This window comes from Balaenoptera borealis, assembly GCF_965194805.1.
Source record: "Balaenoptera borealis genome assembly, chromosome: 20".
NCBI lineage: Eukaryota > Metazoa > Chordata > Mammalia > Artiodactyla > Balaenopteridae > Balaenoptera > Balaenoptera borealis.
This window is the reverse complement of record NC_138879.1, coordinates 36920751-36933489: the sequence shown is the minus strand read 5'-3', so window position 1 is coordinate 36933489 and position 12739 is coordinate 36920751. Positions and strand designations below refer to the sequence as shown.

Genomic DNA, 12739 nt, shown 5'->3' with positions numbered 1-12739 from the left:
GGATTATTTAGTACATTCAGTCACAGAGTGTTCCAAAATAGCTGTAGATTTCCCTAAAACCGTTAAGAAACTGCAACTTATTCTTGGAAACTTAATAAATAAATACTGTAAGCGAAGAGTAATATATCTTGACCAGTGAGGTTTTGATATAGTTTTCTGCTGTGCAGGAGTATAAAGACAAAGATAATTCCAACACCATGCACAGTATCAAAGTGATTATCAGATCATCTGGCTTTGAGAGCCAGAGAGTATCTATCACATGGTAGCGACAGTTTAACAATGTGTTCTCTGAAAAGTCATTACTTTAATGAGAATATATGAAAACATTCCTTGAATCTTTCTGAACTTTCTAAAGCTTTGGGAAATTAAAAAGTTAAAATCCTAAGTTAGGTAACAATTAAAAGAATTCAAAATCTCCATAAATCTCCTAATAATGGGTTAGCAGGTTATAAGTGTATATTTTTCTGGCCTAAAATGTCCCTCAACTTAATTAAGTGAAGTATAAAGTATATTCAACTCATCATAGTCTAACTGTTGAAAAAGGCCACTGCTCCAGATCTAATTTTTTTTTTAAAGTTTGTGTGTGTTTTTTGTTTTTATTTTAATTTATTTATTTTATTTATCTTTGGCCGTGTTGGGTCTTCGTTTCTGTGCGAGGGCTTTCTCTAGTTGCGGCAAGTGGGGGCCACTCTTCATCACGGTGCGCAGGCCTCTCACTATTGCGGCCTCTCTTGTTGCGGAGCACAGGCTCCAGATGCGCAGGCTCAGTAATTGTGGCTCACGGGCCCAGTTGCTCCGCGGCATGTGGGATCTTCCCGGACCAGGGCTTGAACCCGTGTCCCCTGCATTGGCAGGCAGACTCTCAACCACTGCGCCACCAGGGAAACCCTAATTTTTTTAATTAGATAAAATTTTAAGTAAAAATCCAAATTTTGAAAAGATACAACCTGGAAGACACTTTAGGAACTCCCTTTTTGCGAGTCTGATAGGTTTTGGGGAAGGTTTCTTCATCTCTCACTTTCCAATATGTAAAAATATCTTACGTTCCTATGCATAAAAACATGATTTTATTTTCGCAGGGAAAATGCATAACTTGTAAAATTACAACTTGAAAAATCCCATTTTTCATTTTCTCTCGATCTACTTCTTAAATATTCATTCAGTTTTTCATAACCAGTGCAATTTCAGCAAAACATTTTTACCAAAAAGATGGGGGAGTAAGAGTAAGGTCAAGAATTAAGGTAGTAGGCTTCCCTAGTGGCGCAGTGGTTAAGAATCCGGCTGCCAATGCAGGGGGACACGGGTTCGAGCCCTGGTCCAGGAAGATCCCACATGCCGCGGAGCAACTAAGCCCATGCGCCACAACTACTGAGCCTGCACTCCAGAGCCCGTGAGCCACAACTACTGAAGCCCGCACGCCTAGAGCCCGTGCTCTGCAACAAGAGAAGCCACCGCAGTGAGAAGCCCGCGCACTGCAACGAAAAGTAGCCCCCACTCTCCACAACTAGAGAAAAGCCAGCGCTCAGCAATGAAGACCCAACGCAGCCAAAAATAAATAAATAAATTATTTTTTAAAAAGAATTAAGGTAGTAAAAGGAATGACAGTCTAGATTTGGGACATTCAGCTAACTGAGAGAACTTCGGAATGTCATTTCACACCCCTATTCTCCCTTTCCTCATCCAATTATCAGGCACATAGAGTAAAAGACTGCCATAATTTCCTTTCTCTTCTAATAGTCTATGAATCCTACCCAGCCCAAGGCCAGGGTTTTGGATTTCTGTAATAACAACTACTTCTGTATAGTGAGTTATAGGTTGCATATAGATTAGCTAATATGATGCTAACAACACTTTGTAGGAAACTGTTATTTTACACTTGCCTTCTACAAACGAGAAATTGAGGGCTCAAAGGGCCCCAAATAGCAACTCAGCCGCATATCAATGGCAAAGTAAGAGTTCAACCTCACTTTCCCAAGTCCAAATTCAACGTTTCTTCTACTATACAAAACAGTCTGATGATAGTATTTTCAATTCTTACCAAGTAATTCTGGAGTCACAGAAAAAAAAAAAAAAAGACAAAAAAATAGTCCTAAAGGCTTAACTTGTCCTAGTATTTACACATGTTCCCCATTACTAGAATTAAGAGAACACTCATCTCCATAGCTTCTCATTACTCAAACTGACTCATTTGTAGGTTATCACTGTTTGTATATTTCTCTGACAAAATTTTACATTCAGATTGCTTAATAGACCTCACTATTTTATTGCCCCTAAATACCTGAGGAATATAAACTGGTCTGTACAAGTCATTAATATGAAAAGTTAAGTCACAGAATATTTTCAAATGACAAAGGTACATGCTTCAGATTACTTACATCAAAATAAAGAATTTAATCCAGATAATTCTAAAATTTATGATTTACAAAACAGATTTTGAAATTTGGACGAAGGTATATAAATCAGAAAGAGAAAGACCAGAGCTAAACTGTTCTCAAGTTGGGGAGCATTGAAACAGTACTTGATAGAAACAAGTCCAAACAGGCCAAATATGTAAATAATCAAAATAAACATGAACAGATTAAACTCATCACTTGAAAAAGATTGCAAATTATATTTTTAAAAATTCCACCCTTTTGGGGCTTCCCTGGTGGTGCAGTGGTTGAGAATCTGCCTGCTAATGCAGGGGACACGGGCTCGAGCCCTGGTCTGGGAAAATCCCACATGCCGCGGAGCAACTAGGCCCGTGAGCCACAACTACTGAGCCTGCGCGTCTGGAGCCTGTGCTCCACAACAAGAGAGGCCACGATAGTGAGAGGCCCGTGCACCGCGATGAAGAGTGGCCCCCGCTTGCCGCAATTAGAGAAAGCCCTCACAGAAACGAAGACCCAACACAGCCAAAAATAAATAAATTAATTAAAAAAAAAAATTCCACCCTTTTTAAAATAAGGATAAAAAAAGGTTGAGGACTTCCCTGGTGGTGCAGTGGTTAAGAATCCGCCTGCCAATGCAGGGGACATGGGTTCGAGCCCTGGTCCGGGAAGATCCCACATGACGCAGAGCAACTAAGCCCGTGAGCCACAACTACTGAGCCTGCGCTCTAGAGCCCGGGAGCCACAACTACTGAGCCTGCGCTCTAGAGCCCACAAGCCATAACTACTGAGCCTGTGTGCTGCAACTACTGAAGCCTGTGAGCCTAGAGCCCGTGCTCCGCAACAAGAGAAGCCACCGCAGTGAGAAGCCCGTGCACCTCAACGAAGAGTAGCCCCCGCTCGCCGCAACCAGAGAAAGCCCACGCGCAACGAAGACCCAACGCAGCCAAAAATAAATAAATAAATAAATTAATTAATTAATTTTTTTAAAAAGGTTGAAAATAAAACAAAAGACAAAAGTCATTATTAGGGAAAGAGAACAATGATAAAAGGTTCAACTCACCAGGAAGATACAACAATTCTAAATTTGAATTCACCTAATAGAATACAGCATCAAAATTTACAACATAAAAATAGATAAAGGTACACAGATATATGAATAAATCCAACATTATATCGGGAGATTTCAAAGCAACTGTTCATAACTGATATTTCAAGCAAACAAAAAACAAAAACAAGACATTCAATAAGATAGAAGATTTTAACAATAAAATTAAGAAATAAAATATAGGGGGGATATGTATAAAATTCAGCATCTAACAATTAGAGAATACATATTTTTTCATAAGCCACTTATCATAATTAAGCCAAGAAATAAGTCACAACCAATTCCAAACAATGGGCATCACAGACCACATTCTCAACCCAGAAATTAGGTCAAACTTCAGCAACAAAAATATAAGATTTGTACACAATTAGAAGTTAATGCACACAGTTCTAAATAACTAGGGTCAAAATAAGAGAAAATTGAAAAATGCTCAGAACTACTAGAACTAATAAGTGAATTTTAGCAAGGTCACAGGTTAAAGGTCAAAATCAATACTCTATTATATACTTGGAATACACAGAAAGTTAAATTTTTTAAAAGTTCATGTAGTCCCCAAATTGCAGTTTTATGAAAGATGCCAAAATATTCCTTGCATGGTCATTTCAACATAGGCTTTTGGCAGAAGTCTAAGGACATAATGTTAAATAGATTTCTATGAAAGCAGAAGAAATGTAGATTAATTTTGTAATTTGGGGGTGATGGTAACATGAACAAGGATAGACTAAATAATTGCTATGCCTTTTAGAGTGTCCACTTAGCAAACAACTAAAGAAATATTGAAGACAACATGTTGTAAGACTCACAAACCTCCTGAGATCTTTTGTTTTCATTAATTCAGAAAGTATTTATTGATGTCACAATGTATATACTTGTTCTGCATGTGGCCTAGAAATATTCATGAATATCTCATTTTTAGATGATCCTTAGGTATTTATATATGATTTATATATCCATTTGGTTCTAAGGAAAAATTATGCTTACTGTCAATTCAATCTCTGAGGTATATAAATATGTGTGTATATATATATAATTCTGTTTTCAACTACTGTTTTTATGAGATTTATATTTAGATTTTCACCTATACTAAGGTGAGGATATACAGTTAAAAAGAAAAAAATTCAATAAAAATATTCTGTGGGTCTAAAAAACAAAGTTCATGTACTTAGAGGGACTTAGAGGTAAGTTTGACAAAATACATACAAGACCTATTCTAAAAAAAATTTTAAAAAGAAATCACAGAGGGCCTAAATAAATAGGAAAATACATATCATGTTCATCATTTGGAAGTCTCAATGTTGTTACTATGTCAATTTCCCTCAAACTAATGTATAGCTTTAATGCAATCGCAACCAAAACTCAAGCAGGCTTTTTTAAAAATTGAAAGTGACAAATGGATTCAAAATTATATGGAAATGCAAAGAATTTAGAATAGCTAAAACAATTTGGATAAAGAATAGAGGTGGAAGACTTGCACTAATTGATTTCAAGTCTTGCTTTACTATAAAGCTACAGTAATCATGACTGTGGTTTTGGCAAAAGGATAGATATAGATCAATGGAACAGAACAGATAATACAGAAATAGACCCACATACATAGGGTCAATTACTTTTCAACAAAAGTACAAGGCAATTTAATGGTGAAAGGAATGTCTACTTCAACTGAATATTCTTATGAAAAAAGTGAACATTGACCCTCTCTCATATGTAACACCTGATTTGAAATGGATCATAGATCTAAATGTAAGAACTAAAACCATAAAGCTTCCAGAAAAAAAAAAAAAACAACACGGGAAAAATCTTGGTGATCTTGGGGTAGACAAATATTTCTTAGGATTTAAAAAGCATGCACCATAAGAGAAAAAAATGTATAAACTGGACTTTAACAAATTTAAAACCTTTTGCTCTTTGAAACACATTGTTAAAAAAAAAAAAAAAGGTAAGCCACAGAATGAGAGAAAATACTTGCAATACACGTATCCGACAAAGTTCTCATATCCAGAGTATATCTATCTCTCTGTACATATGTTAGAGTAATAAATAATGAAGATGTGTTTTATAGGTATGGCGATAGACAAACTGACCAAGAAACAGAAAATGTGGATTCTCAAAAGATTCTTGTATATTTGGAACTCTACATGACAGAGATGGCAAGATAGATAAATCAGTGGGGAAAGGAGAGACTGTTCAAATTGATTATCCATAAAAGAAAAGAAAACCTGGATCCCTACTTTGAACCACGCACAAAATTTAATTCCAAATGGGCTGAAGATTTAAAGGTCAAGAAGCAAAACTTTCAGAAGAAAACATAAATGCCTTTCTGCCTTGGGGTAGGAAAGGATTTCTTGAGACATACGCAAGAGCTGATCATAAAGAAAAAGACTGATAAATCGGACAACAGTGAAATTAAAATTTAAATTCATCACAAGATATCTTAAGTGAGAAGACAAACCACAGAAACATATAACTGAAAAGGGCTAGTAGGCAGATAATAATTTTTAATTATTGAGAAAAAGACAAATAATCCTACAAAACTAAAACAGGCAAAAGACAGGAAGAGGTATTTCACAGCAGAGGATCTATTTGACCTCACTGACATCCTAAAAATATAAACCAAGATCACAATGAGGTATTATTTGTATCCATTATCTTTTTTTTGTAAATTTTTATTGGAGTATAGTTAATTTACAGTGTTGTATATCCATTATCTTTTGCTATGTTTAACAACGTAGCTCCAAAACTTAGCAACTTAAAAAAATCATTTAGTATTTCTCATGATTCTGTGAATTAGGTTGGGCAGTTCTGCTCTGGTCTAGCTTGGCTCTTAAGCTAGGCAGGTCTAAGCTGGGATGCCTTGTTTTGGTCCAGCTAGTCCTCTATGCCCCAGTACATTAGCCTGGGCTTTTTCCACATGGTGGGTTCTGGGTTCAAAAGAGCAGTAAGAGAAGACAGGACCCAACGTGCAAGTGCTTTTCAAGTCTCTCCTTGTGTCACACTTGCTGATGTCCCTTTGGCCAGAGCAAGTCACACAGCCAAGTACAGAGTCAAGGGGTGGAATAAGAGACTCTAGAAGTAAAATCATATTGCAGAGGGGTATGCATATGATGATGAGAAGAATCTATAATCCACTACATCACTCTTTACATGCATTCTTTGGCAAGAATTAGGAAGGACGACAATAGCAGAGTTTGGGAAACAACTTGTAAAGCTGAATATTGGCATACCCTTGTTAGAATTCTATGCCTAGGTATATAGCCAAAAGAACCTCTTGCACATGTGAAGAGCCAATATGTACAATATTATTTTTAGCAACATTGGTCTTAATAGCAAAAGCTATAAACTACTCAAATGTCCACTGTCAGGAAAACAGATAAATAAATTAAGGTACAATGAAATATTACACAGCTGTGAAAATAAATTTTTCATTTACTCATTTAACAAATATTTACTGAGTACATACTATGTGCCAGGCACAGTGTGAGATGCTAGAGACACAGCAATAAACAGACAAATATTCAAACATATCATCAGATAGAAGTAAGTACTACAAATGAAAAATAAAGAAATTTGGTATGTGTGCATATGTATGTGTTTGTGCACAATATTTAACAGGGTGGATAGAGAAGCTTTCTCTGAGAATGTGACATTAGAAAAGGACCATGGAAAAATATGGGGAAGAGGCACTGTAGGGAAAGAAAAAAAAGAAGTGCAAAGACTTTGAGGCAGGAGTCTGTCTGGCATGTTCCACTTACCAATAGTTATTAAGGTTACTGATAAATTCAAACACTTAAGTTTCTAAAACTTACGGTTTCATAGATATAGAAATACTATAGATACTCTCTGATTATTTTAAAAAATTAAAGAAAATTCCTCTGCCCCAAAGAATCAGAACTAAAAGCTCCTCTAGGGAATTCCCTCGCGGTCCAGTAGTTAGGACTCCATGTTCTCACTGCCAAGGGCCCAGGTTCGATCCCTGGTTGGGGAACTAAGATCCCACATCCGCATGCCATGTGGCGCAGGCCCCCCCCCCCCAAGAAAAACCAACAACTAAACATGCAATTATCACACACCTACCAATCACACTCTGTACTATCTCTGCAACTTCCTATAATTACTTTAAAGTAAAAATTGAAAAATATGTATAAAAAAATAAAAAATAAAATCTCTTCTAAATAGATCTTAAAAACTTATAAGGAGCAGAAGAATCTTGTATATTCGCTTGATTAAATGCTTTTCAAATGTGGTGACCTGAAAGTTTCTGGAAGGAACCAGACTCAAATGATGAGATTAGAAGTAGCTAGTCAGATCAACCAATTCAACCTTACTGGACTTTATTCTGTCCTCATATAGACTAGAGAGCGGCATTTGACAGACCTGACCATTTCTTAAGAGAATTCTGAATAAGCAAAGACTTCCACATGCTCTAAAATATAAAATTTTAAAAAAATGAAAAATCTTGCTCCCCTCTGTCCCTCATCTGTCTAGTACTCTCTAGGTGGAACCACTTTTATGAGTTCTGTGTACCCCATCATTCTTTCTTTAAATACTCCTTAGTCTCCTTTGCCAGCTCTCTTTTACCTGACCTGGGACCGCTCCTCTTCCCTGTTTCCCCCAAGTGACTTACCTAGCTGCACGGTTTAAAATACTAGCTTGAATTTGTATTTTTCGTCCTGACCTCTAGCTTGGAATACCTAATAGCAGCACTTAGATGATTCCTAGGCACCTCAAATTTAACACGCGCTTTTTTCTCCCTCCCCAGCCCTCTTCCAGTAACAAACCTGGTCCTCCCCAAACCTTCCCTCTCCCACTACTTGGCACAACCATCCACCAAGTTACTGAATCCAGAGGCACAGCCATCCTTGACTCTTCTCAATTCCTTACACTTCACATCTAATCCAGGACCAATCCTACTCCAGATATATGTAGTATCCACCCACTGCTCTCCACTTTTTTGCCACCACTCTGGTCCAGGCCATTTTCATCTCTCGCTTGGACTACTCAATGGACTCCTAACGTCTCTCTCCATTTCTACTCTTGTCCCCTTCAATTCATCCTTCACACATGAGCAAGAGTAAACTACTTATAAATCATACTACTCTCCTACTTGAAACTGTAGAATGACTTCCTAACTACACTCAAAATCAAATCCAAACTCATTTCCATGGCCTGCAAAGCTCTACATAACCTGGACCATGAATGTTTCCTATCTTATCTCATGTCAGTATATTCTAGGTGTGCAATACTAGAGTCTTAAACAAGCACATATCCACATTAACTCTCTCTCAGACCCTTGACTGTTTCTTTCATAACATTTATTACACTGTGCTTATTCTTTCATTTTTGTATTATTTTTTTTCTCTCTGTCAGGCTCCTAACTAAAATATCTATTAGTTTTTGTTTCCCACTGTTTTTCCCAGAACCTGGTAAAAGGCTTAAGATACAAGATGTTTGTTCACTGATTGGATGAATGAACAGATAAATATGACAATAGATATCACAGCAAAATAATCTTCTCATGCAAAGAAAGTAAGTGCTAGAAGCCATTGTTAAATATCAAACCCCCGAATTTCAATTCTCAAATTCTGTGTTGTGGCTTACACATATAATGTAAACTGTTAATAACACAAAAAGGTTGAGATAATGGCCTACAAGAACGACTCATTTGGTTAAGAATCCCGCATATGTTGTAAAACATTCACGAAATGTGAATATATCCATATATATATTTACTGAAACTTCATTAATAATGAGCAAACAATAATCAAGTAAGCAGGAACACAAAGATATGCTTTCGAAAGAGGGCTGGAAAAAGTTCTTAGCAACTGCTCAGTAGGCCACATGATAATGATAACATAACAATCATGGTTAACTATATGCCAGGCACTGTTCTAAATGCTTTACTTAAATCTATTCACTTAACCCTAACAATAAAGGTGTGTACTAACTTCAATATCTAGGAGGAAACTGAGATAATAAGAGGTTAAGTAACTAGACTAGCCCAAGGGGTGCACAGTAGTAGACCTGGAATTTGAACTAAGGCAATCTAAATTCATAGCCTAGGCTCTTAACACTATCTACGTAGTCCTTCCAGGAAAATCTATAAAGACCAAGGTTTTATTAATGAACCTCTAGAACAAGAGGAAACACCACGGTGACCTACTGAAAAGATTTTTTATTTCTGGAATACTGAGAAACTCTTTAAATTATAGTCAGAGACTAAACAAGTTTTGTGAAATCAATGGAAGCAAAAGGATTCTCAACAAGACAAAAAATAAACTCTTCTACAGTGGCTATTTACCCAGAATGAAATAATTATATTAAAATTACAAATAGCTTGGGAAAATATTTATCAGGAGCAAAGAAATTATTATAGCTTCCTCCTACTCGTTAGCAACGACACTCACTTAGTAGAGACATGTGTTACAAAGATCCTCTGTCTTTTCCACTTGCCAGAAAGAAGACACCTTGATACCTGATAGTAATGAAGCATGAACTCAGAATAACTATTCTGAAGAAAAGAACTAACTTTTTTCTATCCTTATTCCATTCCACCACAAATTTTGCCAAGCATAGTTTTTGTTTTCCTATAATTTACAAGACTGAAAATAAGGTAAAAAGGGGAAAAAATGTACATACGCATATAGATCCCTTTAATACATAAGAAAACCATTTTCATGCAAACCAGGAAATACTGTGAAACCAAATAAAGATGCCTGGAGACAACCTTAGCAGAAAGAAAGAACACCTGGGACCTCATTTCCAGTTCAGGCTCTGGCACTACCTAAGCCATATGACCTCAGGCAAGCCAATTACTGATTGTTTCTGGGCCCTAATTTTCTCCTCTGTTAAATGAGAAGAATCTAACTCTGTGTTCACAGAGGTTGCTTCTAATTCTAAATATTGCTTTCAATAGGTTTCAGTAAAATAATGTAAGTAAGTAAGGCTTTAGTTAGCTATATGTAAGCGCCCAAAAGTTCAACTTCCTCTGCACTTGGAAATTCTTAAGTGACAATACCTGATGGCCAAAAAAGATCAAATTTAAACTCCCAAATGCAAAACTAAACTCATTCTGAAGTCACCTACTTATAAACCAAGGTGACTAATACAGTGGATTACAGTTTCAAACTATTCCTGATTAGCTTTTATTGCGTTCAAAAGGAGGGCAAAGATCATCTCAGAAAAGTGTGTGACAAATTTCAGATAAATAACACACTTAATATAAAACATCAAATTTTGAAATGATGCAAAGTAACAGTATTCTGCACTGATATATTTCCTGCTTTCAGAGTAAAATGACAATATCGCCATATTTTCATTTACATAGTGATTTCACATTTACTATCTCCCTTCATCACTGTGACAATCCTATGAAGTGAGCAGTACTTTAATCAACACAATTCAGATCAGCTCAGAAAGTTAGGAAACTTGCCAACCTATGCTCAGTAAGTGTTGGAGCCCAGATTCCAATCTAGGTCTTCTGATTTAAAGTTTAATGATGTTTGCAATCCTAAAAAGTGGTAATTCAAGTCAAAGGCAGGAAGAAGTTGGAAAGTGAGAAAATTTGGGTAATCAGTCCCTGGATAACTGGACTGAACAAAAAGAATATAAGACCAGGTGTGGCAGTTATAAAGTAAAAAAGCAAATTTACCAGCTGTTAAAAATAATAACATCTAATTTATATAATTCCACATCTCAAAAATCTTGTTGCCTCGTTTCAAAGACAAGTGTGAAAAAATTTTCTAACTCATAAATAAGAACAATATGTAAATAAACAACAAATTGATTAAACTAGCTATAAAGCATTAAATTGCTAAAGGTATTAAATCATTTACTGAAGTATTTCAGAAACTTGGTTATTGTGGACTGTGAATCAAGGAATTAAACTATATTATCAAGTAGGATATATTCCTCAAAGGGGAAAAAAATGCTCCAGTGTTTTAAAATAATATAAGCAAATAAGTAAAATATAAAAGATTTCTACTGTAGAGTCATTTCACACCTACACAAATTGGCCACATTTGTCTGGATACCACCACCTCTTCCAAAGGTCAATAAAAAAATAATCTGTAATGCATAAAATGTTGCCTAGTAAATAATAGTTTCTTACCATCATGATTTATGCTAAGAATACACAACTAAAATCAGGGTTGATGATAATACAATTAATAGGTAGTAGCAGAACATTAAATTCTCTATCATTACAACATTAGAAATACTTGTCCGAACTTCTCAAAAGGATCAGTGCAATCCGTCTACAGAATTTCTGACAAGCTCCAAACAAGAACTGAAAGACATTTAAGTTAGGAAAAGGAGCTATGTTGTCAAGACAGGTAAACAGTGCCAGAGCCTATATGAGAGTTTTGCATGAATTTGCAGGAAAACAAAAGACAACAGTGCAAAACTTACTGGAGGTCACAAATAATCTTAAGCAGCGTGACACAGGGTCACATATGGCTTACTGAAAGTTTAGAGGTTAAACTAACCTTCATGTTTTATTGCAAATACCTCCACTGTAAAGAAATACATGGGGTCAGGGATTTGGAAAAGGCAGAGAACGCTATTCTTCATGAAAGTAGTGGGAAATAACGTGAAGGTCCTCTGCAAGAGATCTACGGAGGGAAGGCCCCACTCCCTTGGCCACCAACGCTTTAGAAGGCACTTGCACGTCTGAATTTTGTTTAGAAATGGATACAAAATAGAATCATGTGCTAGTGGTTGGCGGGGTGCGGGGGGCAAGAAACCAACTGACAAATGCTGAGAAACAGCTTGGTCATCAGCAGGGAAGACCTTCCTCGTTTACTCTAAGGTCCTAGACACCCGGAGAGGAAGAGGAGATGGGTACTCTACAGGAGCTCAGAACGGCTTCCAAGTTCGCCGCGATGAGAGGGAATGGTTGGGAGTCCAGTACGGCTGGCCAACCACGGGGAGGTGCCCCAAATAATCTACTGCCAGACTGAGACAGAATCAGCAGCGCTCTAAAGCACTGCTTTAAGTCGAAATCACGGTGCCCTAGATCTGCACCGTCTAAGTGCAGAAGAAGCTAAGCTCTGACGATAGCCTCAGGCGTCCGTCCCCAATTGCCCGCTCTCGCTTACCTACCCGCTCTGACTCCGGCTTCTCCGGATCTCCGGATCTCGGATCCTGGAAGCGGCTCGCGACTGACGCTCTCACCCGCCGCAGGGCTCCGGCCAACCGGAACTAGCTCACGTCACTTCCGGTCCGTTTCCCCTCCGGGAGACGGCCTCCAGAAGAAACGTTCCCCCCT

At 37.2% G+C, this 12739-nt stretch overlaps 1 protein-coding gene across 4 annotated transcripts in view; it reads right to left on the bottom strand.

Moving 5' to 3' along the window:
- The window catches only part of VMP1 (vacuole membrane protein 1), a 140046-nt gene extending 127325 nt beyond the window's left edge, over nt 1-12721 (bottom strand). For 2 of the 4 annotated variants that reach the window (XM_082372064.1, XM_082372067.1), the window contains exon 1: nt 12574-12718. The gene's annotated coding sequence lies outside the window, so the exon portion shown is untranslated. Of the gene's footprint in view, nt 1-12569 lie in introns of all 4 variants that reach the window. The other 2 variants (XM_082372066.1, XM_082372065.1) reach the window with 2 other exon arrangements.
- Between the last annotated feature and the right edge of the window lie 18 nt (nt 12722-12739).